Source organism: Callospermophilus lateralis, chromosome 13 (assembly GCF_048772815.1).
Source record: "Callospermophilus lateralis isolate mCalLat2 chromosome 13, mCalLat2.hap1, whole genome shotgun sequence".
NCBI lineage: Eukaryota > Metazoa > Chordata > Mammalia > Rodentia > Sciuridae > Callospermophilus > Callospermophilus lateralis.
The window spans coordinates 5,237,218-5,264,749 of record NC_135317.1 but is presented as its reverse complement, the minus strand read 5'-3'; positions in this window follow the sequence as shown (position 1 = coordinate 5,264,749).

Here is a 27,532-nt window from a genome sequence, read left to right as displayed (position 1 = left end):
ACCTCAGTACCTGCTACCTCAGCAAGCAGGCAATGGTCTTAGAACTGGCGAAGGTTTGGGTATTTGACCTAGTAATTGAAGGGGAGAAATCAGGTTGCTGAGGTGGGATTGACAGCAGAGCGTCTGGAGCAGAAGGCAGAGGGTGAGGATCTATTGGAGAAGCATAGTTTAGGATTTGAGTGAAGGAGGGAAAAGGCCTCCACATAGGGGAATTTCTTTCCACGCTATTGAGCACTTGCCAAAGTTATAAAGGTCACACATAATTTGAGGATCTAGAGGCCCCTTTGGGGCCCATTGGTTCTGGTTGTCTAATTGGTAATATGGCCAATGCTGTGTACTGAATTTGATGAGGAATTTGGTACCACTAGGCCACCCCTACATGCTCACAACCCCATGACTTACAGAAGAAGTCGGCTTTTCCCTCACACAGCCGTGGCTTTTGTGGCTTTGATAACTGCCGGGTAAACATAGTAATCTAGGCTAGCCAACCTGCATCTGGCTCGCGTGTCCCTTCACCCACAATAGCATAACTCACACACTCTTCCTGATAAACCATAACCCTAATATTACCATTAGATGTAGAACTCGTTGGAATGAATGTATGTATATCAATATAACATTTCCTGTATATTTTCAGATATCAATTCAATCCATTATTTAAAATTGGAACCAGTTATATTATTTATTCACATTATGATCTATTCATGCATTATCTGTATATTCATAGACACAGTGTAAACCTATTTGTATCCCCAATAGTAATTTATACATCTTCAAAATATTGCTCTGAGTAATGGTGGAAGAAATACTCATGTCACCTTACCTACAAATATATTTTATCACAGTAATATTCTGGACACAAAAACCAAAGGTCACACTTATGCTTCTACCAAAACGTAAATGGAAAGTGAGCAGGGATTACTAAAAACATCCACGTTCAGTTTGCCTAATGCTTTCAAATGTCAATCCTATTGGTGACTACATATTTGTTTCTTCCTAAGATTATATATTCTCTCAAGCTTGTTGAAATTGTCTAACCCAATCATTCACTTTATACTTTGCTCATTTCCTAATGTCTCTATTGATGTCTGCTTTCCTACATATTTTCACCAATTCATCATTGTGACTGACTCTTCACATGTGCTGACATTTACAGTCATTCTCTACCAGAAACCCTATTTCTAAAGAAATTTTGGTCCAAATCCTATACTCACTCTTCTTCCAAAATATACCGACTACCTTCTTAATCCTACCGCCTCTCTCTCTTTGACTGGATGTTCTCTGCTACATTCAATCATCCAAGGTAAATGGTCCCATGCCATTGTATGTCGATTTATCTCAGAAATCTGTGCAGGACGTAATTCAATGCTAAGTATCCATATCAAGGGCCCAATGCCCTTCTGGGCTTCAAATCTTAACTAGATTTCTGTTTTCATACTTATATTTCACCTCTATATTCTTATAAATATCACAGGTTCCCTATAACATTATTCATCCAGCAGAATGATTCCTAACCCAAATCGAACATGTTATTAATCCTAACCATACACTGTATCCTCAATCTAACTTTACAAAAGAGCAGCGATGAGGAGGTCTTACAATACAGGAATGTAGGGGATCTTCCACCTTCTGAGAACCTCAAAGGTCCATGCAGAAATGATCCCTGGAGAAGATGTATTCAGCTATGAAAAACCTGAGAGGGCAAAAGTCATCATCCATGGCAAACAACTTGATCTTTATGGTCTGAATGAGCCACTCTCTTCTCAATGTAAAGAAGGTGGACCAATCCAGGCCTCTGTTGAGAGCTTTTCTAGGGTGCCTATGGTTGATATACCATTCTAACTTGTGAAAGTTTCATAGGCAGTAGGGGCAGCCTCCATCTCATTGGACTCTTGGAAGCAACTGTAAGGACATAGGGTTACCAAAGCAGTGACCTCATTCAGTTCCTGAAATAAGTGACCTCACCTCATTTTCTAGTTGATGGAACTCTCTGAACTTGGGATCCAGGAAGCCAGGCATCCAGAGCCAGTCCCAGTCCCAGTTTCAGTGTGCTCACTTGATTGGAATTACCAAGGACAGGGTCAGTCATTCTTGTTACCTACTAATCTGGGGATGGGCAAATGCCATGAAAGCTCTGAAGAGGGGCCTATCCTGAAAAAGCAGGTAGTGGCTCACTCCTGGCTACTGAAAACCTCAGAGTGTTGGCCAAAGGAGCAAATCTGAGACAGGACAGGCCATTTCAGGGAAAGTCAGTTTGTCAGAGGACACTCCAGATAGTCACAGACCTACTTGGTGGAAGTAGGTGCCTTTGTGGGTGTGGGTGTGTGTTTCTGGTTATGTCTCATGGTCTGAGAATAGGTAGGAAAGGCAGTTTGTTTGGTTTGGACTGAACTGCTTCTAGAATGTCATTTGACAAGGAGAGTGTTTCTATATCTGTGTATCACACTGTGTCTGTGGATATAGACATTAAAAAAGAGAATGCATCAATGAATGTTTCCTGTCTAGTAAACAGCTTTCCAGCGTTCATCCTGCCCAATTTATGAATAGAGTGTGGCTAGCCTTATTGATGTGCAAAACCTGCTACCTTCCTAAGTTCCTGTTTTTTTTTTCTGAATTCTGGCCACTCTGCTTTATGTCTTTTGCTTACCTAATGTTCTGTTGCCCTGAATGTCAGGAAGGTCTTTGCCTCAGGCCAAACTTTGGGGAACCCTGAAGAAAACAGTTTTCAAATGGAAATGAATGGGCATCACCTGTGTTTCTTTGCTTAAATGCTTTGGAAAAGAATGTGTCTGAATCAGCCTCTTCGCCCTGTGTGAGGCTGTGGCTTAGATTCTCAGCACCTAATGGATCATAAGAAAGATCCCATTTGTGCATCCAAAACCAAAATGGCAAAAGATCAGTCATTGTGGATGAAGTCACTTGCCTTCCTCTGTTAGGTTCCTGACCTCCATCAAGTGAGAATAGGGATCCTTTGGGTCAAATGAGTTCTTAAAAGCCCTGCAGAGGTGCTTGGGTTTTCTCAAGACTCCAAATCGCATAAAGAATCTATGCCTGACAGTCAGTAGGCCTCAAATTGGAGAAGCAGAGCAGCATTAATGGCAGGCCTATTTGATCACTCCTGGTTCACCGGAAGTGGGTCCAGGCCACTCTGACTTTAGGCAAATGAGTGGCAAGGGAGCATATTTTTGACACTGTCTTGAGCTTCATCCCTCATGGAAACCACCAACCAGAGTTTTTGTTAAGTGCCTATATGGAAGAAGATGAGGGCCATGTGGCAGTGTTTTGGTTTTAATTGTGGTTATTTGTGTGGCAGTTGGAAGGGATGACTGGGTCCACCTTGGCTTGAACTCTGGTGTGATTCTCCTTAGATACTGAGTACTGGAACTGACATCAGAGAAATATTGCCATGAATTGTGTTGGGATTTTAGGAGGCCACGCACAAGAGTTGCCTTTGCAAACTTATCTAGGGCCAGCGTTGTTTTCCACAGAGCACTGGGAATTTCAGCTAGGATATCACATAATTTTATTCTGAAAAACTTGACAGCCAGAGTTGAGAGGCAAAACACACATGGACCTCACATTGTATACCTCAATGGGCCTGGCTTCATGTGACATTATGGCCACTTTTTGGGAATTCTTGCCTGTGATAGTCCTCCAGAGCTTTCTATGAAATGAGCTTCCTCACCATTTAATGTTTCCTGAATGAATTGAAACCCACAGTGCCTCCAACCTCATCCTTGAAAAATGACTAGATAAATACCATATAATTTTTTAAATTCCCATGAACAGGTGGCACTGGACAACTTTTGGATGTCCTGTTGCTGATCATGAGTGTGCCACACAGTGCCTTGATTGACTGGGTTTCATGAAAATGGTGTAGAACAGAGATGCCAGTAAGTTGGTGCCTGCTGAGTAGTGGGCCTAGAGGAGTGGTGGGCAGGTGTGTGATAAAACATCTGTGGTGGGGCCATGTGGATCCGGCATTGTCTTCCAAATGGCTTGTGACAGACATGGCGTAGCCAGCAGACCCTTTTAAGTAAAGGCATCTTGTTATATGGAGAACTTTCAGGGCAATGTTCAGAATCAGGTTGCTATAGTCAAGGGGGCAAGCTATATGGAATAGAAGCCTGGTTGCTGCATTCTCTTGCCGACCCTGTCCCACCACACGTGACAGATTTCCCTCCAGCACTGTGTCCCAGTTGAACTCCTTGTATTTCATGAAGCAAATACCAAACTCCCAGTGCAGCTGCAAGAAACACCAGGAAAAATGGAGGATGACCAAATGGCTTCACGGTTCACAGGGGGGGAGACACTTAGTCTCCTATGACTACAGTTTACCTACAAAGATAGAATTCAGCACTGCTGCCTCGTATTCATTGGAAAATAAAAAAACCACGTCCTCCAGGTCACATAGATGCAGACACAGCTTTGATGGTCTCACTACAAAGGAAGCTAAAGCTCCTGACAACAGCATATATTTCATGTGTCCAAACTCAGAGGCTGTTTCTTAATAAGTCTTTATTCCAGCAGAACTCCATGTTTGTGGCGTGTTTACCCTGTCCCTTACTTTTGGAAACTCCTCTACCAACTCCAAGGTTGTGAACTCCAGAGCATGTTTTATTCCAGATATATAATCACAGATTTTCAAACTATTCTCTTCCAATTGTGTCATACTTGGGGAAATGGTTATGTCAAGGCATTGTTCTGGATGAGTGTGGGAGGAATTTTTGTAGCACATATTTGCCTACTCATTGGATTCATTTTCCAATTTTTCTAAGGAAATACTTTATCCCTGACATTACTCCATAAGCTACTAGACTCTGACTACTAATCCTAATATGATGGAGAAAAATAACCCAAACAGATTGGAAATTCAAGCAGTTCAGAAGAGACATGGTGTACAATTGGACTTGGCTTTTTGCATGATAAAGTGTAGCTGTTATAAATCTAGTCAATTTTTTGTTGAAATATCCATGTGTTTTTAAGTTAACAAATAGATAAATTCCTGTCTCCCTTTCTCTGTAGCCTATTCAGCACATGTAATTTTATATGCACATATAGATTCCTACCTGGAATCACATGTACATTCTTTTGAGATGGCTGATTTGGCAGATACAAATTGTGAGCAGAGATCACTCCTACTAAACACTGTTGGAACTGAAAATTCAAACTATGGGTGAATTTCCTAGTTGAACAACATTATACATAAATCCATGCTGAGTAAAATAAATATATTTGGACCTGTGGATGATATATATTTCACAACAAATTTCGATTGGTATATATATTGCTACTTTTTAATGTCTGTGTGTTATATGTATATATATATATATATATATATATATATATATATATATATATATATATATATATATATATACACACACACACACACACACACACACTCCAGATTTTTCAAAATATGAAATATATGCTTCTTGTTATACACTCTATAAATTCATTCATGTTCATGTATGTGGATTCATAATCAACATTTCAAAAGATTATTCTAAAAATATTCATCCACCCGAAATACATATTGCTTCCTAGTACTGACAACTAACTTTAGTGACTGGTGCATAAAATCCTAATATTTCTACAGTAACTCATCCAGTTAAACATCAATGCAAGTAGATTCCTATGGGATATGATGTGACTTTTGACATTCATTTTTATTCAACACTGGTACTTTACTATTTCTTCAGTTTATGCACATCATAGGATATATAATTCATCCACAAGTTCGCAAATTATAGGCATTTGTTTCACCCTCAATCACTTCCTGTTTCAGAACACATGTATTCCTCCAGGTTTCTTGACGGGTCTTTCAATGAGACTTCTTTTCAAACACTTTATTTTCAATTTCCATAATCACTTTTGAAGCAAAACTCACACACTCTTCATGATAATCCATAACCCTAATGTTAACATTAGATGTACAACTGGTTGGAATGAATGAATGTTTATCAATATAAGATTTCTTAAATATTTTCAGATATCAATTCATTCCATTATTTAAAGTGGAATCAGTTATATAATTAATTCACAGTATCGTCTATTCATGCATTATCTCTATATTCATAGACACAGGGTACAACTCATTGAAATCAATACTAATTTATATCTTCAAAATATTCCTCCCAAATGGTGGAAGAAATACTCATGTCACCTGACCTTCATATACATTTTATCACAGTAATATTCAGGACGCAAAAAGCAAAGGTCACACTTATGATTGTACCAAACCTAAACGGAAAGTGAACATGGATTATTAAAAACATCCTTGTCCAGGTTGCCTAATGCTCTCAAATGAAAATTCTATTGGTGACTACATATTTGTTTGTCCCAAAGATTATATAATCAAACTCAACCCTTTTGAAAAAGTCTAATCGTGTCCCTCACTTTATACTTTACCTGATTTTGTAATGTCTCAGTTGATATCTTCTTTCCTAGATATTTTCCCCAGTTCATCTCTGTGACTGAATCTTCACATGTGGTGACACTTACATTCACTCTCTAACCGAAACCCTATTGCTAAAGAACATTTGTTCCAAATCCTAAATTCACTCTTCTTCCTAAACCTACTGACTATCTTCCTAATCCTAAGTTCGATCACTTTTTGACTGGATGTTCTCTTCTCCATTCAATCATCCCAGGTACAAGGTACTATGCCATTGTATATAGATTTATCTGAGACATCTGTGCAGAAAGTAATTCAATGCTAAGTATACCAATCAAGGGCCCAATGACCTTCTGGGCTTCAAATCTTACTTAGATTTCTGTTTTCATAATTATATTTCACCTATATATTGCTGTAAATATTGCAGGTTCTGAATACCTTTATTCATCCTGCAGAATGATTCCTAACCGAAATCGAATCTGTTATTAACCCTAACCATACACTGTTCCCTCAATCTTACTTTACAGAAGAGCAGGGACAGAGTTGGTCTTAAAATACAGGAATGTAAGGGATCTTACACCTGCTAAGAACCTCAAAGGTCCATGCAGAAATGATGCCTGGAGAAGATGTAGGCAGCTATGAGGGACCTGAGAGAGCAAAAGTCTTCTTCCATGGAAAGCAACCTAGTCAGGATGAAGGATTGTGTCTGAAACAGCCTCTCTATTCTTAATGTAGAGAAGATGGACCAAACCAGGCCTGTGTGGAGAGCTGTTCTCTGGTCCCTATGTTTGATTTAACATTCTAACTTGTGAAAGGATCACAGGAAGTAGGGGCAGCCCCCATCTCATGGGACCCGTGGAAGCAGCTGTTAGGACAAACTGGTTGCCAAGGCAGTGACCTCATTCAGTTCAGGAAGGAAGTGACCTCACCTCACTTCCTTGGTGATGGAACTCTCTGAAATTGGGATCCGGGATGCCAGGCACCCAGAGCCAGTCTCAATCCCAGTCCCAGTTGTCTCACTTGTTTGGATTTACCAATGACAGGGTCAGTCTTTCTTTGAACCTACTGATGTGAGGTTGGCCAAATGCCAGGAAAGCTCTGAAGAGCGGTCTTTCCTGAGAAAGCAGGTAGTGGCTCACAGCTCGCTTCTGACAACTTCACAGAGTTGGCCAAAGAGACCAGATCTGAGATAGGACAGGCCATTTCCGGTGAACACAGAATAGCCCACCAGTCCGAGGACACTCCGGATAGTCACAAACCTACTTGGGGGAAGGAGGTGCCTTTGTGTGTGTGGGTGTGGGTTTATGGTTTTGTCTCATTTTCTGTGAATAGGTAGGAAAGGCGGTTTATTTGGTTTGGAGTGAATGGTTTTTAGTAAGTCATTTGACAAGGCAAGTGTTTCTATGTCTGTGTATCCCACTCTGTCCGTGGTTGTAGACATTAGAAAAGAGAATGCATCATTGGCTGTGTCCAGTCTAGTAGAAAGCTTCCCAGCATTCATCCTGCCCAATTTATGAATGGACTGCAGCTTGCCTTATCAATGGGCAACACCTGCTATCTTCCTAAGTTCCTGTTTTCTTCTTGAATTCTGGCCACTATCCAGAATAGACTCATGTTTTTGTGTTCAAGATATGTAACACCTCCAATCTCTGTGACATGGCTATGTACTGGATACCAGAAAGGAATGGCCAGCATTTCAGAAAACTCAGATATCAGTGTGACCATTAAAGTCTCAGTGGAGAAACCCTGCTTTGGGCCTTTTGATTACCTATTGTTCCGCTGCCCTGAAAGTTTTTGTTTCTCAATGAGTACTGAATAAATGTTGCAGCAGTTGAAACATGTCGCTGTATATATGTTCCCTCACCAGAATTAAGTTTCCCCAGTTATCAGGACTGTCAACTTAACCTTTTATTTATCTTGTTACAGTTGTCCCTCCCCATAAGATACAGTTTAATAATTTAATGTCATTTGATCTTGCAAAATCCTTTTACTAGTTGACTTCTGTATCTAATAGAGAAACCTTTAATTCTGTTACTCAGGGCTGGATAATCGTACTGTCAGACACCAAGACTACCTGTGTAGGTTAGGAATATCCGTAGGACTTAACCTAAAAACTTCTGTCTCTGGCAGCTTCTCTTGATAGTCTCTTTTTATAGTTATCAGGCATTCCTGTCTGAGAATCCTTCTTTGTAGCTTCCAGTATTACTTATTTTGGGAGGCTAACATAAAGTGTATACCTTAAAATATTATTATTATTATTATTATTATTATTATTATTATTATTAATTAAAATGCCCAAGAATGGCTGTATTTTCGTTTTAACTGTCTTTGCTAAGTGTTTAAGATGAAACAGTCAAACTGACTTTTGTTTCTATCTATTGTTAACAGTCAGCTGAGCTTTTATGGGAGTCAATTTTGGGAAAACTTGAGAGCATCTTCTCAGTTCTGATAGTGCCATTTTCGCTAGGTGGGTCCAGGTCTTTCTTGACCATGTGGTTTCCCTCAGAAGCATCAAAATGTCTCCCTTCTCTGATGACTCTCCTCTTCATGGCAAATGCACTGATTGGCTTTCTGTTCTCCAGTGGTCTCATTAATCTCCCTGATCGGGAGGTTATGTGGCCCAGAGTTGCAAAGCTCTTTAGAGAAGTCCCCTGTTCCCTGGTTTCAGACTGACTCAGACGACAAGAGCCAAATATTGGTTTTCTTGACCCTTTTCATTTAACCTTAATTAAATGCTAATCTTAAACATCCAGCAAATAATTTTTAACAGCCTTATATTACAAGTACTAGACTGACTCAAAGGGCAAGAGCCAAATATTGGTTTTCTTGACCCTTTTCATTTAACTTTAATTAAATGCTAATCTTAAACATCCAGCAAATAATTTTTAACAGCCTTATATTACAAGTACTGGCGTTTAATGTGTATAACTTTAAAATTATTTATCTTTTTATTTGTTGGAATCTGTATTATTCTGTCTTTCTTGTAGGTGATGACTTATTATCTTAAATTAACCCATGTTGTGTTCTTAAAGCAACACTTCTATAAAACACTGACAGGGACTCTTTAGATCACTTATAAGGAAATTACAATATAAAAATTTTTAACAAGAGTAAAAATACTTAGTTCGTGTAATAGCTACCCTTAATTTTTTGGCTGAGTTATACATTATATCCCCTGTTTGAGATCCTAGGAATCTTTGCAGAAAAAAAAAAACCAAGGAAACTTTTGAACATAACTTTAAATGTAATAGAATCTGACCTACTGCTTTCGTAGTCATTCTAACATGTTGTAAGATGGGACACACAGCCTTATCCCAGGTTATGCAGGGGTCTTTACGAATCTTAAGTGTTTTAGTTCTAAAGCTGATCTTTGTTTTTTAAATATCATTTTACAAAGTTTATATAAATTGTTTGAGGTCACATGAACATTAGCTAACAGCATATGATATCACATTTAAAACATGAATTAAAGAAAGGCTGAAAGTTTTTAACCTTTACATAGATTAGGCACTCATTAACTTAAAAATACATTTAAATTGTTCCCCAATGTAAAAAGTAACATAAAACTTTATATGTCTTATTGATAACAGGTAAATAAATCCCCAATATAATTTTTTACCATATAACTTTAGAACACCAGCTTGATATAATGCTCTTTTCAAGTTTCTACCTTACAGACTTGTATACATGGAAGATATGAGCACATTGATAGCATCAAAATTACATTGATGTTTCTACATTAACCAAGTTTAGCTTTTAAAGAAATGGCAGTACAGTTCTCTAAAATAACAGTTCGTATTTTATCAGTTGTTTAATTTTTATGGTTGCTTGCTCTAGAAAAAATAAAACTTAATAAACACAATGTTATGAGTAAACTTATGTTATCAGAAATTTTTTCTCTTTAACAAATGACTGAATTTTACAATCTTATACAGACTTTAGTACAAACTTATACACACCTTAGTAAATCAATCAGATATCATGAATGAGTAATCCCATATGAAATTTACTTTACTTATTTATCAAAATATTAGACAATTGTATTGAAAATTGTAAAATTTTTTTTTGTTGTTGTTGAAGGAAAAGTCCTAGAACAAAGGCATATTAGACCTTTTGTAGACATTAATATTTTATTAGATTTTTGAACACCTAGAAAGACTTGTGAGCTTAAATTTAAAGACATTTATATTTATCTGTTTATCCAATTTAAATTGAATCATTTAAATCACGTGAATTAAAGATCTTTGGTTCCACTTTTCAAAATTTGTTTTTATGAGCGCATTTTTATGAGCGCTTCTTATATATGTTAATTTGTGTATCATATATATGATATAAGGACATATGTATATATATATATATATATATATATATATATATATATATATATATATATATATATACACACAACACATAAAGAAGTGTGCACACAAAATAATAGTAAAGGCCTTGTAGCTTTTCACTGGTGAAATTTCCATTGCAATGTTTCAAAAACTCCACAGTGGGTCAAAGAGAGAATTGATCAGAAAAACTTTAACCTAGGTCTGTAGGATTAAAATCATGAGCTCAAAAAAAAATAAAGAAAGAATCTAAGGAAAAAATAAGAGTCATAGAAAAAATGACTGGCCAGTAATTAGGTGATACCATACAGTTTACATTTTTTCCCCCTTAGGCCTCAGACCAGTCTCTGACTGAGCTTGCAGGCTTCTTTCATTTGCATTTCAACATAAGTCCTGGCTGAGGTCTTGAAGGAGTTCGAAAAAACTGCTATTCTGAGCAGACACCTCAGGCCTAAGGCATTTTAGCCATAATTTTCAGATTAGGATGTTGAAAATAATGATACAAGTTTAAGATACAATTCACAAAATATTATATCTTTACATCTTGTTTTGTCAAAAGATATACTCTGATTTACTATCCTTGTCCAAATTAATGCACTGGTACACACAGTGACATTTTGCAGGCTACCCAATTCAAAATTGGTGAAAAAAAAGACTGAATGATTGCGAAGTTACTTGCCATCTTGGAAGTAGAGTTCTTTAGTTTTCCATCCTAAGTATTAAAGTTCTCTGGAATGAATTATCTGAAATCATAAATTAACAATTACCTAAAACTGACATTTAACTGCAAGATTGTTCAATGGTTCAAAAAACTATTCAGATAACAGATTGTTACAATAAAACATCATCCTTTAGACACACATTCAGCTAAGATAATTCCCAAGAAACAATTTATAATATCAAAACATTATTGCTCATGTCTTAAAGGGGCAGAAACAAAGACACAAGAAAGACAGAAAGGAGCTGCAAACTATGGTTGACAGACGGAAGCCATTAAAACAGAACAGATAAGAGAAAAATCTCCTACACCAGTGGCACCATAGATGTCCCCACAAGGGGACCAGATGTTTTCACAGAGGGGCAACCTGAAATGTAAAATCAAGGGTCTCCATGGTGACTTTACTGCATTTAGTGTCCCCTTTTTCTTTTTCTCTTTTTTAATAAGACAGAGGTGGTATAATCCTTACAGTGCTGGAAAGGAAGGAGGGAATTCCCTGAATCAACAGGACTTCAGCAGCTGCTGGGAGTCCCTCAGTTCCTCCTTTTACTTACAGGATTACCTCCTCAGGTTCGGGTCCACCCCACGCACGCTCCATCTCCTAACATTTCAGTAGTCAGCTCTCAAAAAGTTCTGGGGTGGGGGAGTATCAAAATTTGTAACTTAAAGTTCGCTTCCTGATCTTGAAGCCAATTGATACCAATTTAATAATGAGGACTGGGTTTAGAGAAAAATAAAAAGGGAGTTTTATTGCTTTGCTAGCAAAGGAGAAACACAAGGGACTTTGTCCAAAGGTTGTGACTCTCTTGATCTGGAGGGACAAGGGGTTTTAAAGTAGTTTCACTTGTTAACCTGGGAGATACTCAGTTCTTAGGTCCCAAGCAGGAATTGCCCTCTGCAGTGGGTGTGCTCCAGGCAGCCAGCTTGGGGCTTCTTTCATCCTGCTTAACAAAGGAGGGTAAAGTTCATCATAGTTCCTTAGAACACAGTCCAAAGTGGTGTCAGGCTTACTTGCTTTGTTACCCTTTTTCACGTCCAATATCCTTAAGTTTTTACCACAGAAATCACACAACAAAACGCACAAAACCAAACAAACAAATAACATATAGAACACAGAAGAAAACACACACAAAAATAGAAACCCCGTGCCAAAAGAGAAAAACAGAGGAGCAATGCAACATCTTGCTAAAGGTCTGGGGTAGGAGGGCATGCGTGCCCGTCGGCACCTCTCTACCCTTCCAGAGCAATTCCCTACAGAACAGAACAGAGGACAGAACGATTCTTGTTACTGTCCCAGAGAGGAGTATATGTGAGTCTCCCCAAACCACCTCTCTGTCATCAGAAGAGATCGCCGTTTACTGGATATCAGATGTTATAAAGGCGTCACTTACCTATGGAGGCCTCCTCCACCAGGTGCTTGCTAATAGTTTTAGTGCTTTGGTTCACTGCAGTTCTCCACGGACCCAAGGCTCAATCCAAGGCCTTGGAATGTCTCAAGTTGCACACCCCCTAGAGTGGCTCTCCAGCCTGGAGCCCTGGAGGGAAGGCCACCTTCAGAATTTCCAGCAGTCTGGTCTTGTGATCTGGATGATCTTGTGATCAGGGTCATCATGCTTTGGAACTCCAAATGTTAGACCAGGATGCAAGAAAAGACCACTGTCTCCAATTGAAATCAAATTAAGGCAAGCTTATTATTTCAACCGGCCAGGCTGCCTCTCCCTTCCAAAAAGGCGGGAACAAGACAGCAACCCCACCTTTCCTATAGCCCAGCTATGTAGCCCAGAAAGATACACAAAAGTGGGGTTACAGATAAGAGAACTTTGACAAGCATCACACTAATGGTATTTTACATTTTTTTTTTGCTGGCCCCAACATCAGAATTTATGAAGACCATTAGAGCCTCAGAGACTAGTTGTCTGGCCAGGGAAAGAAAATATTTATGAGGTATCACTAAAGTTTCAGAGAGTGCTGCTATCTGGTCAGAGATCCAGGGATGGGTGAGTTCAAGGCACTGGTAAGCATTCCAAGCAGGTTCAGAATTTGCACTAATTTATAGTAAAGCCAAAATTATCTTTTCATGGCTTTGTGGCAAGATGGCTTCCAATTTTAATAAAAGATCAGGTTGGATCTATCAACATTGTCCCTTACTTTTGGAAACTCCCCTACCACCTCCAAGGTTGTGAACTCCTGAGGATTTTGCATTCCTGATATGTATTCACAAATTTTCTAACTCTTCTCCTCTAATTGTGCCTTACTTGGGGCAGAAGTAATGTGAAGGCATTGTTCTGGATGAGATTGGGAAAAATTTTGTTTAGCACATATTTGCATACACATTGGATTCATTATCTAATTTTCCATTTGAAATACTGAATCCCTGACACTAATCAATAGCTTACTAGTTTCTGACTACTAAACCATTATGATGGACAAAAATTACCCAAACAGAATAGAAATACAAGCAGTTCAGAGGAGGAATGGTGTATAGTTGGACTTGTCTTTTGCATGATAAAGGGTTGGTGTTTTAAATCTAGTAAATTTTCTGTTGAAATAGTTCTCCATGTGTTTTAAAGTTAATGAATATGTGAATTCCTGTCTCCATTTCTCTGTAGCCTATTCAGCACATGTAATTTTATATGCACATATAAAATTCTACCTGGTATCACACATACATACTTTTGAGGTGACTGACTAGGAAGATACAAATTTTGAGAAGAGATAACTCCTCCAAAATGCTTTTGGAACTGAAAATTCAAACTATGGGTGAGCTTCCCAGTTGAAAAACATTATACATAAATCCATGTTTAATAAAATAAATACTTTTGCATTTGTTGATGATATAAATTTAATGATGAATTTCGATTGGCATATATATTGCTACTTTTTAATGTCTGTGTGTGTTTATATATATATATATATATATATATATATATATATATATATTCACACTCTCCAGATTTTTCAAAATATGAAATATATGTGTGTTATATTCACTCCCTGAATTCATTCATGCTCATGTATGTGGATTCATAATCAACTTTTCACAAGATTATTCTCAGAAATATTCATCCACCTGAAATACATATTTGTTTCCTTGTACTGAAAACTAACTTCAGTGAATGTTGCATACAAATCCTAATATTTCTACAGTAACTGACCCACTTTAGCATCATTGCCTGTAGATTCCTATGGGACATGATGTGTATTTTGACGTTCACTTTTTTACAACACTGGTACATTATTATTTCTTCAGTTTACGCACATCATAGGATATATATTTCATCCACAAGTTCACAAATTTATAGGCATTTATTTCACTTTCAATCACTTCCTGCTTCAGTACACATGTATTCCTCCAGGTTTCTTGACTGGTCTTTTCATGAGACATCTTTCCAAACACATTATTTTTGATTTCCATAATCACTTTTGAAACAAAGCTCACACACTCTTCATGATAAACCATAAACCTAATATTAAAATTAGATGTATCACCAATTGGAATGAATGATTGTTTATCAATATAAAATTTCCTGTATAGTTTCAGATATCAATTCAATCGATTATTTAAAGTGGAATCAGTTATATTATTTATTCACAGTATCGTCTATTCACGCATTATCTCTATATTCATAGACACACGGTACACCTCATTGAACCCCAATACTAATTCATACGTCTTCAAAATATTTCTCCAAGAAATGGGGGAAGAAATACCCATGTCACCTGATCTACATATACATTTTATCACAGTAATATTCAGGACACAAAAAACAAAGGTCACACTTATGTTTGTACCAAACCTAAACGGAATGTGAACATAGATTACAAAAAACATCCATGTCCAGTTTGCCTAATGCTCTCAAATGAAAATTCTATTGGTGACTAATTTGTTTCTACATAAAATTATATATTTATCCTGAAGCCTGTTGAAAATGTCTAATCCTATCAATCACCTTATCATTTGCCTGATTTCCTAATGTCTCTATTGATATCTGCTTTCCTACATATTTTCCCCAGTTCATCATTGTGACTGACTCTTCACATGTGCTCACATTTACATTCACTCTCTGCCGGAATCCCTATTGCTAAAGAACTTTTGGTCCAAATCCTATACTCACTCTTCTTTCTAAACCTACCAACTCTCTTTCTAATAATACTGACTGTCCCTTTTTGACTAGATGTTCTCAACCACATTCCACCATCCAAGGTTTAAGGTCCTATGCCATTGTACATCAATTTATCTGAGGCATCTCTGCAGAACATAATTCAAAGCTAAGTAACCCAATCAAGGGCCCAATGCCCTTCTGGGCTTCAAATCATACCTAGATTTCTGTTTTCTTTCTTATATTTCACTTATACATTCTTGTAAATATTGCAGGTTCCCAATACCATTATTCATCCCACAGAATGATTCCTAACCCAAATTGAACCTTTTATTAACCCTAACCATACACTGTTCCCTTCCTAGTTGAACAACATTATACATAAATCCATGTTCAGTAAAATGAATATTTTTGAAACTGTGGATGATATATATTTCATGATGAATTTTGATTTTCATATATATTGCTACCTTTAATGTCTGTGTGTGTGTGTGTGTGTGTGTATGCAGTCTACAGATTTTTCAAATTTTGAAATATATGTGTCTTATTATACACTCCCTAAATGCATTCATATTCATAAATGTGGATTTATTATCAACTTTTCACAAGATTATTCTCCGAAATATTCATCCACCCGAAATACATATTTGTTTCCTAGTACTGAAAACTATCTTCAGTAAATGGTGCATACAAATCCTAATATTTCTACAGTAACTGACCCAGTTTCACATCAATGCAAGTAGATTCCTATGGGACATGATGTGTATTTTGGCGTTCATTTTTATTAAACACTGGTACTTTACTATTTCTTCATTTAATGTATATCATAGCATATATATTTCATCCAAAATTTATCAAATTGATAGGCATTTGTTTCATTTTCAATCACATCCTGATTCAGAACACATGTATTCCTCCATGTTTCTTGACTGCTCTTTTTATGAGACTTCCTTCCAAACACATTATTTTCAATTTCCATTGTCACTTTTGAAGCAAAACTCACACACCCGTCATGATAAACTGAAACCCTAATATTACCATTATATGTATAATTGGTTGGAATGAATGATTGTATATCAATATAAGATTTCCTATATATTTTCAGATATCAATTCAATCCATTATTTAAAGTGTAACCAGTTATATTATTTATTCACAGTATGGTCTCTTCATGCATTATCTCTATATACATAGACACAGGGTACACCTCTTTGTACCCCCAATACTAATTATATGTCTTCAAAATATTGCTCCCAGAAATGGTGGAAGACATACTCATGACACCTGATATATATATACATTTTATCACAGTTATATTCGGGACAAAAAATGCAAAGTTCGCACTTATGATTGTACCAAAGCCAAAATGGAACATGAACATGAATTACTAAAAATATCCATGTGCAATTTGCCTAATGTTCTCAAATGTGAATCCTATTGGTGACGTCATTTTTGTTTCTTCCTAAGTTTATATATTCAAACTCAAGCCTGTTGAAAATGTCTAATCGAATTACTCACTTTATACTTTGTCTCATTTTGTAATGTCTTTATTGATATCTGCTTTCCTACATATTTTCCCCAGCTCATCATTGTGACTCATTCTTCATATGTGCTGACATTGACATTCACTATCTTAATGAAACCCTATTGCTAAAAAAATTTTGGTCCGAATCCTATACTCACGCTTTTTTCTAAACCTACTGACTATATTCCTAATCCTACCTACTGTCCCTTTTTGACTGGATGTTCTCTTCGACATTCAATCATCCAAGGAACAAGGTCCTATGCCATTTTATATCGATTCATCTGAGGCATGTGTGCAGAACATAATGCAAAACTAAGTATCCCAATCAAGGGCCCAATGCCCTTCTGAGCTCCAAATCTTACCAGGAATCCTGTTTTCATACTTATATTTCACCTATATATTCTTGTAAATATCGCAGGTTCCCAATACCATTATTCATCCTGCAGAATGATTCCTATCTCAAATCGAACGTGTTATTAACCGTAAACATACACTGTTCCCTCAATCTAACATTACAGAAGAGCAGGAACAGTGTTGTCTTACAGTACAGGAATGTAGGGGATCTTCCACCTGCTAAGAACCTCAAAGATCCATGCAGAAATAATCTCTGGAGAAGATGTATGCAGCTATGAAGTTCACAGAGTTGGTCAAGGAGACCAGATCTGAGACAAGACAATCCAATTCGGGAGAACATAGTATTGCCCACCAGTAAGAGAACACTCTGGATAGTCACAGACCTCCTTGGGGGAGGGAGGTGCCCTTGTGGATGTGGGTGTGTGTTTGCGGTTTTGTCTCATGTTCTGAGAATAGGTAGGAAAGGCGGTTTGTTTGGTTTGGTGTGAACTGTTTCTGGTAAGTCATTTGACAAGGCGAGTGTTTCTATTTCTGTGTATCCCACTGTGTCCGTGGTTGTAGAAATTAGAAAAGAGAATGCATCAATGGATGTTTCCTGTCTAGGAGAAAGCTTCCCAGGATTAATCTTGTCCAATTGATGAATGGACTGTGGCTTGACTTATGGATGGGCAACACCTACTATCTTCCTAAGTTCCTGTTTTCTTCCTGAATTCTGGTCACTTTCAGGAATAGGCTCATGGTTTTGTGTATCAGATATGTACAACCTCCAAGATCTGTGATATGGCCATGTACTGGACAGCTGAAGGGAATGGTGAGCATCTCAGAAAATTCAGATATCAGTGTTACCAGGAAAGTCTCAGTGGAGAAACCCTGCTATGGGCCTTTTGTTTGCCTATTGTTATATTGCCTGAATGTCAGGAAGGTCTTTGCCTCAGGCCACCCCTGTGTAAAGCCTGAAGAAAAGAGTTTTCAAATGGAAATGAGTGGACATCACCTGTTACTCTTTGCTTAATTGCATTGGAAAGGGATGTGTCTGAATCAGCATTTTGGCCTTGTGTGAGGCTGTGGCTTAGATTCTCAGCACTTGATGAATCTAAAGAAAGATCCCTTGTGTGCATCCAAAACCAAAATTGCCAAAAGAGCACTCTTTGTGAATGAAGTCTAACCAACTCCACTAACCAACTCACAGTGAAAGTAAATAACTTTTGAGGTTGAGGGGACCCCAGTAAACTTTGAAGTAGACACACGGGCAATATACTCAGCCCTTAAGGCCCCATTGGGTCCTCAATCAAATAAAAGGTCTCTAGTTCAAGGGGCTAATGGCAGTAAAATCGGGCATGGAAAACAAAGAGGACCATGGACCTGGGGAAAGGAAAAATCCATCACTCCTTCCTAGTAATCCCAGAATGCCTGGCCCCATTAATGGTTAGAGATCTGCTCACCAAGCTCTGAGCCATAATAACTTTTAACCCTGAAGGCCCCCAAGTGGAATTTCTAAATCCTTCAGTAAAAACTCCTATAGTCATGGCTCTAACAAAGTCAGTAGAAAATGTGCATCAACTCACTCACCTTAGTTCAAAGAAACTGCATTCTTTACTGAAGGATCAAAAACAGAGTTTTCTACTGACCGACTCACAGCAGAAGGAAGTAACTGAATGGGTATCAAAAGCCTCTCGGGTCCATCAATTGGTTAATGCTTACCCTTTTTACCTTCCTGCAGAAAAGCACCTTCGAGGAACCAGACCAGGAAAATTCCCAGAAGTGGACTATGCTGAAATTAAGCCAGCAAGGTATGGACTTAAATATCTCCTAGTTTGTAGATACATTTTCAGGATGTATTGAAACCTTCTCAATAAAAAAAAAAAAGAAAAAAAGAAAAAAAAAAAAAAACATGGCGCAAATGGTGGTCAAGATGATCCTGAAAGATATTTTTCCAAGAAACGGCCTGCCTAAGGTAATATGGTCTGATAATGGACTGGTGTTCATGGCCCAGGTAAGTCATGGGTTAACCAGTACCCTGGTGATTAATTGGTAGTTACATTATGCTTATAGATCCCAGAGCTCAGGACAGGTAGAAAAAATAAATAGAACCATTAAAGAGACCTTAATAAAATTAAGCTTAGAGACCAGCATAAAAGATTGGACTATACTCCTGCCTTATGCACTGTTTCATGTAAGAATTACTCCCTCTGTTTCTTTGTGTAACCTCTCCCCCTGTGAAATTCTCTATGTTGCCCCTCCTCCAGTAAGGGACCTAACCCCAACTCAAAAAACTAAGGATCCCTTCCACACCCCCTTGCTCGACAGACTTAAAGCTCTTGAAAGAACTCAGCAATACCTGTTAAAACAGTGGCCACGGCCTACCAACCTGGGGACGAGGGGACTCCACATCAATATCAAGTAAGAGACTTCATCTATATTAGAAGACATCAGGTGTCATCCCTGGAACCCCACTGGAAAGGAACATATCACGTGCTATTTATAACACCTACAGCAGTATATGTAGACGGAATCCCTTCCTGTATCCATGCTTCCCATCTCAAGCCTGTGCTCTGTCCATATTCTTTCTGGAAACTGGAAATGACTGGTAACCCTTTCAAATTGCGTATTTGGCATGTGGATAAGGCTATAGACTCTCCCCTTGGCCACCACTAGTCCTAATCCTCATCAGCCCATTCATCAGCGATGGCTGATCACAAATCCTCATAGAAAAGAAGAACGGTCTATCTCGCTTACAGCCCACATAGGGACCTGTTGGCCATCTCAACACCCAGACATTTGTCAGCTGCCTATAGGTTTTTCCTATTAGGATATCCCTGATAAAGCAGATCCCACTAAAATTCCATTAAATCCCTTCCGTATCATAGATAATGGAAACAAACATTATGGATGTAGGGACACATGAGCCAGATGCAGGTTGGAAGCCTAGATTACTATGTTTGCCCAGAAGACTATCAAAGCCACAAACAGCCACAGCTTTGTGGGGGAAAAGCCGACTTATTCTGTAAGTCATGGGGATGTTAGCATACAGTGACTGCCTGGTGGAACCCAAACTCATCATCAAATTCAATACAGAGAATTGGCCATATTACCAATTAGACAATCAAAACCGATGACCCCCAGAGGGGTCTCTAGATCCTCAAATTCTGCGTGACCTTTTTAACTTCTGCAAGTGCTCAAAAGGGTGAAAGGAGATTCCCCTATGTGGAGAACATTTTCCTCCTTGGCTCACATCCTGAACTATACTTCTCCAATAGATGCTCACCCTCAGCCTTCTGCTCCAGACTCTTTGCTGGCACTTGCACCTGAGCAACCTGATTTCTACCCTCCAATTACTAGATCAAAAATCAAAACCTCTGCCGCTTCTCAGACAATTGCCTCCTTGCTGAGGTATCCGGTACTCAGGTACCCCTCCACACACTCACTCCTCTCTTCTTCTGTCAGAGCCCGCACTGGGTCCCATCAGGTCCTCTAACCAGCTAACCCAAAGCTCAAACCAGCTGAGGAGATCACTCAGACCCCTATCCAAGATGTAATGAAAATGGCCTTTAAAGTTGCTTTGTCATCACTGAAAACAGGTGACTATGAATTTAAAATCCCTCACAGGCTATTTGGGATACTCACTCCCGTCATCCCCTCTGCTCTACCTGTTTTACTGCTCAAGTTTTTGTTACTAGGAAAATCTCAAACCCCTTTCCCAATATTCTTTTACATCTCTCCTTCCTCATTCTCAGATCCATGGAGCTGCTCTCAGCCTTGCTTTCCACGTCTTCCCCCTCTGTACCAGGCTCACAGAAAAATCTTAACTGACCTTCTCCAGAAGTCTTCACCATGGCTGACTTTAGAACTTTCAGCAAAAGAGTCCCTAAAAAAGAGTTCACTGTAGATAAACTTCCTCTTTTCGTGTTGCCCTGGTCTACTTGGCAACTGGCTAAAAAAAATCAGCACTTCTGAGCTAGACACACCCTTACTAGTTTTTCAAAAAATATGTGAACAAGGCCTCTGACCTTGAGTTGGGGCGTCACAGAGATGGCTACATTTCTAAGATAAAGAAGTTACCAACTAGGCTCCATGGTAACACCTGGCAGGGAAAAAAAATCTCTCTCCCTTTCAGGTGTCCTTGAAAAGTTAACTTGCCAAGAACAGAGGAAAAACAAAAAGATAGAAAAACAGCTTTTTGTGAACTTCTGCAGACTGTGAACTTCTGAGCCCCTTCCCTTTCATGTTGGGTACAAATTCTGAAACTACCTAAACTTGGGATTCAGGGGGTTAATTAATTGCAACAGAAGCAATGCCCTCTAAATCCGTTTGCAACAAAATAGGACTGTTTTCCTGTCTTCGGTGCTATCTTAGGTGCCTTGCCTTGTCCGTCCCTACAACAGAAAGAATCTATATACTTAAACATTGTTTATGTTTTCATGAAATGGTCAACAGATGTGATTAATTATGTAATGTTGCAGATGTTTCCCAGAGTGCTCTATCTTGACGCAGGTCCATTTAAAGATCAAACAGGAGGGCAAACAACCCAGTTCTGCTGGGAACCTGTATTTCTCACTTTAGCCATCCTATTAGGAATAGGAGTTGCTGCAGAAATGGGCAAAGGAACCACTGCCCTAGCCCAAAGGACACAACAAATGACCCAATTAGAAGCAGCAATAGACCAAAACTTCAAGATAATAAAACCTCCATCACAGCTTTACAGGAATGTTTAACCTCTCTCTGTGAAGCTGTTTTACAAAACAGGCGAAGGTTAAAACCTCCTCTTCATGAGAGAAGGGGGACTTTGTGGTGCATTGAGGGAAGAATGTTGTTTTTATGCCGGCCACACTAGAGTTGTAAAAGAATCTAGGAGTAAATTAAGAAAACACCTTGAGGAGGGTCAACGAGAGAGAGAGGCCCAAAAAAAGTGGTTTGAGTCTTGGTTCACACAGTCCGTCTTGTTAACCATGCTTTTATCAGCCCTGGCTGGTCCATTAATAATCCTTATATTATTGTGAACTGTAGGACCCTTTTGGCTCAATCATGTAGTTTCCTTTCTCCAAGCACAAATTGGACAAGTTAAACTATGGTAATCAGACAACAATATACCACACGAGCAGACATAAAATGTAACACCCATCAATGATCACTTTTATGATTAAAAGTAACTAGAAGAAGAAGTGGGGAATGAAAGGTTAATAAAATAGGTACTTGTCAATTCTTGTTTTTCTGTATGCTTAACAAAACACTGTTGAAATCTTGAGAACTGTTTGCTAATCTTGTTCCCAGAATGTGCTGTCCCCAACTGCCAAACTGCAGAATGTACTCAGTCACCCGGTTGAAAGCAAACCGCCCACTTGCCCTGACCCATCAATAAACTTTTATCCCTGCCTTCTCCAAGAAAAGTATATAAGCTCTGCTTAAGCTGTTCTCAGGGCTCTATTCAAGTGAATTCTGAGCCCTAGCATGCTGGACCCACAATAAAACCTTTTTTGTTGCATGAGACAGTCTCTTGGTGGACTCTTCCTCCTATACTCACCCGACCATTACAATATTTCACCTCTATATTCTTAAAAATATCTCAGGCTCCCAATACCATTATTCATCCAGCAGAATGATTCGTAACACAAATCGAACATGTTATGAATCCTAACCATACCCTCTACCCTCAATCTAACTTTACAGAAGAGCAGACACAGAGTTGGTCTTACAATACAAGAATATAGGGGATCTTTCACTTGCTGAGAACCTCAAAGGTCTATGCAGATATGATCTTTTGAGAAGATGTAGGCACCTATAAAGTACCTGAGAGAGCAAAAGTCATCTTCCATGGCAAACAACCTGGTCAGGATGAAGGGTTGTGTCTGAATCAGCCTCTCTCTTCTTAATGTAGAGAAGATGGACCAAACCAGGCCTGTGTGGAGAGTTGTTTCCGAGTGCCTATGGTGGATATAACATTCTAACTTGTGAAACTGTCACAGGCAGTAGGAGCAGCTTGCATCTCAAGGGACCCTTGGAAGCAACTGTTAGGATAACGTGGTTGCCAAGGCAGTGATCCCATTCAGTTCCTGAAGGAAGTGACCTCACCGCACTTCCTTGGTGATGGAACTCTCTGAACTTGGGATCCAGGAAGCCAGGCACCCAGAGCCAGTCCCAGTCCCAGTCCCATGTTCTCACTTGTTTGGATTTACCAAGGACAAAATCAGTCTTCCTTGGTACCTACCGATGTGGGGATGGCCAAATGCCAAGAGAGTTCTGAAGACCGGCCTTTCCTGGGAAAAAAGGTAGTTGCTCACTGCTGGCTCCTGACAACTACACAGAGTTGGATAAGGAGAAGATCTGAGACAGGACATGCCATTTTGAGGAAGCATACTATGGCCCACCAGTCAGAGGACACTCCAGATAGTCTCAGAATTACTTGGGTTAAGGCAGTGCCTTTGTGGGTGTGGGTGTATGTTTGTGGTTTTCCCTTGTTCTGAGAATAGGTAGGAAAGGCGGTTTGTTTGGAATTAGTGAACCTTTTCTAGTAAGTCCTTTGACAAGGTGAGTGTTTCTATGTCTGTGTATACCACTGTGTCCGTGGTTATAGACATTAGAAAAGAGAATGCCTCAATGGATGTGTCCTGTCTATTAGAAAGCTTCCCAGCATTCACCCTGCCCAATTTATGAATGGACTGCAGCTTGCCTTATCAATGGGCTACACCTGATATCTTCCTAAGTTCCTGTTTTCTTCCTGAATTCTGGAGACTCTCCAGAATAGGCTCATGGATTTGTGTCCAAGTTATGTACCACCTTCAAGCTCTGTGACATGGCCATGTACTGGATAGCTGAAGGGAATGGCGAGCATCTCAGAAAACTCAGAAATCATTGGGACCAGGAAAGTCTCAGTGGAGAAACCCTGCTTTGGGCCTTATGCTTACCTATTGTTCTGTTGCCCTGAATGTCAGGAAGGTCTTTGCCTCAGGCCACACCTTTTTTTAAGACTGAAGAGAACAGTTTTCAAATGGAAATGAATGGGCATCACCTGTGGCACTTTGCTTAATTGCTTTGAAAAGGATGTGTCTTATTCAGACTCTTGGCCCTGTGTGAGGTGGTGGCTTAGAGTTCAGCACCTGATGGATCTAAAGAAAGATTCCATGTGTACATCCAAAACCAAAATGGCCAAAGAGCAGTCCTTGTGGATGAAGTCTCTCGCCTTCCTCTGTAAGTTTGCTGACCTCTATCAAGTGAGAATAGGGATCCTTTGGGTCAAATAAGTTCCTCAAAGCCCTGCAGATGCTAGCCCATAGGTGCTTAGGTTTTCTCATGACTTCAATTCACATAAAGAATCTAAATCCCTTAGTCAGTAGGCCTCAAATTGGAGAAGCGGAGCAGTATTAATGGCAGGCCTATTTGATCACTCCTGGTTCACAGGAAGGGTGTACAGTCCACCCTGACTTTAGGCAAATAAGATGCAAGGGAGATTTTTTGGACACTGTCTTGGGGTGAGCCCCTCATGGAAACCTCCAGCCAGAAGTAATGATGAGTGTCTAAATGGAAGAAGATGATGTCATGTGGGAGTGTCTTGGTTTTATTTGTGGTCATTTGTGTGGCGGTTGGAAAAGATGACTGGGTCCACCTGGGCTTAAACTCTGGTGTGATTCCCCTTAGAGACTGAGTTCTGGAACTAAACTCATCGAAGTATTTTCATGAATTGTGTTGGGAAATTTAGGAGGCCACGCATGAGATTCGCCCTTGGAAACCGAGATCTAGGCCCAGGGTGGCTTTCCACAGAGCACTGGGAATCTCAGCCAGGATATCACATGATATTATTCTGTACGACTTAGCAGCCATAGTTGAGAGTAAAAACACACATGGACCTCATATTGTAGACCTCAATGAACATTGCTTCATTTGACCTTTTGGCTACTCTTTGGGAAGACTTGCCTCTGAGAGTTCTACAAACCTTTTATTAAAATGAGCATCCTCATCATTTAATTGTTCCTGAATGAATTGAAACCCACATTGCCTCCAACTTCATCCTTGAAAAATGGCTCAATAAATACCATGAATTTTTTTAAATTTTCATGAACAGGTGGCTATGGAGAACCTTTGAATATCCTGTTGCTGATTATGAGTATACCAGACAGTGCCTTGATTGACTGGGTTTCAAGAAAATGGTGCAGGACAGAGATGCCAGTAATTTGGAGCCTGCTGAATAGTGTGCTTATAGCCGTGGTGGGCAGCTATGTGATGGAATATCTGTGGTGGGGCCAAGTGGATCTGCCATTGGCTTCCAAATGGCTTGTGGCTGACATGGTGCAGCCAGCAGACCCTTATATGTAAAGGCATCTGGTTATATGGAGAGGTTTAAGGGCAATGTTCAGAATCAGGTTGCTATGGTAAAGGGGCAAGCTATGAGGGATAGAACCTTGGTTGGTGCATTCTCCGGCAGACCCTGACCCACCACACGTGACAGAACTCCCTCCAGCACTGTGTTTCAGTTTAACTCCTTGTATTTTGTGAAGCAAATACCAAACTACCAGTGCAGCAGCAAGAAACACCACAAAATGTGGAGAATGACCAAATGAGTTCACAGTTCACACGGGGAGACACTTAGCCCCCAGTGGCCACAGTTTACCTACAAAGATTGAATTAAGCACTGCTGCCTCATGTTCATTGGAAAATATTAAACCATGTCCTTCAGGTCACATAGATGCAGACCCACTTTGATGGTCTCACTACAAAGGAAGCTAAAGCTCCTGACAACATCATATATTTCAAGTGCCCAAACTCAGAGGCAGTTTCTCAAAAAGTCTTTATGCCAGCACAGCTCCATGTTTGTGGAGTGTTTACCCTGTCCCTTACTTTTGGAAACTACTCTACCACCTCCCAGGTTGTAAACTTTTGAGCATATTCCATTTCAGATATTTATTCCCAGATTTTCTAACTCTTCACCTCTAATGATGTATTACTTGGGGCGAGGGTAATGTCAAGGCATTGTTCTGGATGACAGTGGGAAAATTTTTGTGTAGCACATATTTGCATACACATTGGGTTCATTTTCCAATTTTCCATTCGAAATACTAAATACCTGACACTAACACCTAACCTACTAGACTCTGACTACTAATACTAATAAGATGAAGGAAAACAACCCAAACAGAATAGAATGACAAGCATTTCAGAGGAGGCATGGTGTATAGTTGGACTTGCATTTTGCATTACATAAGGTAGGAGTTATACATCTAGTCAATTTTGTGTTGAAATAGATCTCCATGTGTTTTTTTTTCCAATTTTTTATTTTATTTAATTTTATTTTTTAGTTGGTTTTTAAAAACATTACAAAGCTCTTGACATATCGTATTTCATACATTAGATTCAAGTGGGTTATGAACTCCCATTTTTGCCCCAAATACGGATTGCAGAATCACATCGGATATACATCCACATTTAAATAATGCCCTATTAGTAACATTTGCATTCTGCTACCTTTCCTATCCTCTACTATCCCCCCTCCCCTCCCCTCCCATCTTCTCTCTTTACCCCATCTACTGTAATTCATTTCTCTCCTTGTTTATTTTCCCATTCCCCTCACAACCTCTTATATGTAATTTTGTGTAATAATGAGGGTCTCCCTCCATTAGCATGAAATTTCCCTTTTCTCTCCCTTCCCCCCAACTCATGTCTCTGTTTAATGTTAATCTTCTTCCTGCTCTTCCTCCCTGCTCTGGTCTTAGTTGCTCTCATTATATCAAATAAGACATTTGGTATTTTTTTTAGGGATCGGCTAGCTTCACTAAGCATTATCTGCTCTAGTGCCATCCATTTCCCTGCAAATTCCATGATTTTGTCATTTTTTTTAGTGCTGTGTATTACTCCATGGTGTAAAAATGCCACATTTATTTTATTCATTCATCTATTGTAGGGCATCTGGGTTGGTTCCACAGTCTAGCAATTGTGAATAGTGCTGCTATGAACATCGATGTGGCAGTATCCCTGTAATACGCTCTTTTAAGGTCTTCAGGGAATAGTCCGAGAAGGGCAATAGCTGGGTCAAATGGTGGTTCAATTCCCAGCTTTCCCAGGATTCTCCATACTGCTTTCCAAATTGGCCGCACCAGTTTGCAGTCCCACCAG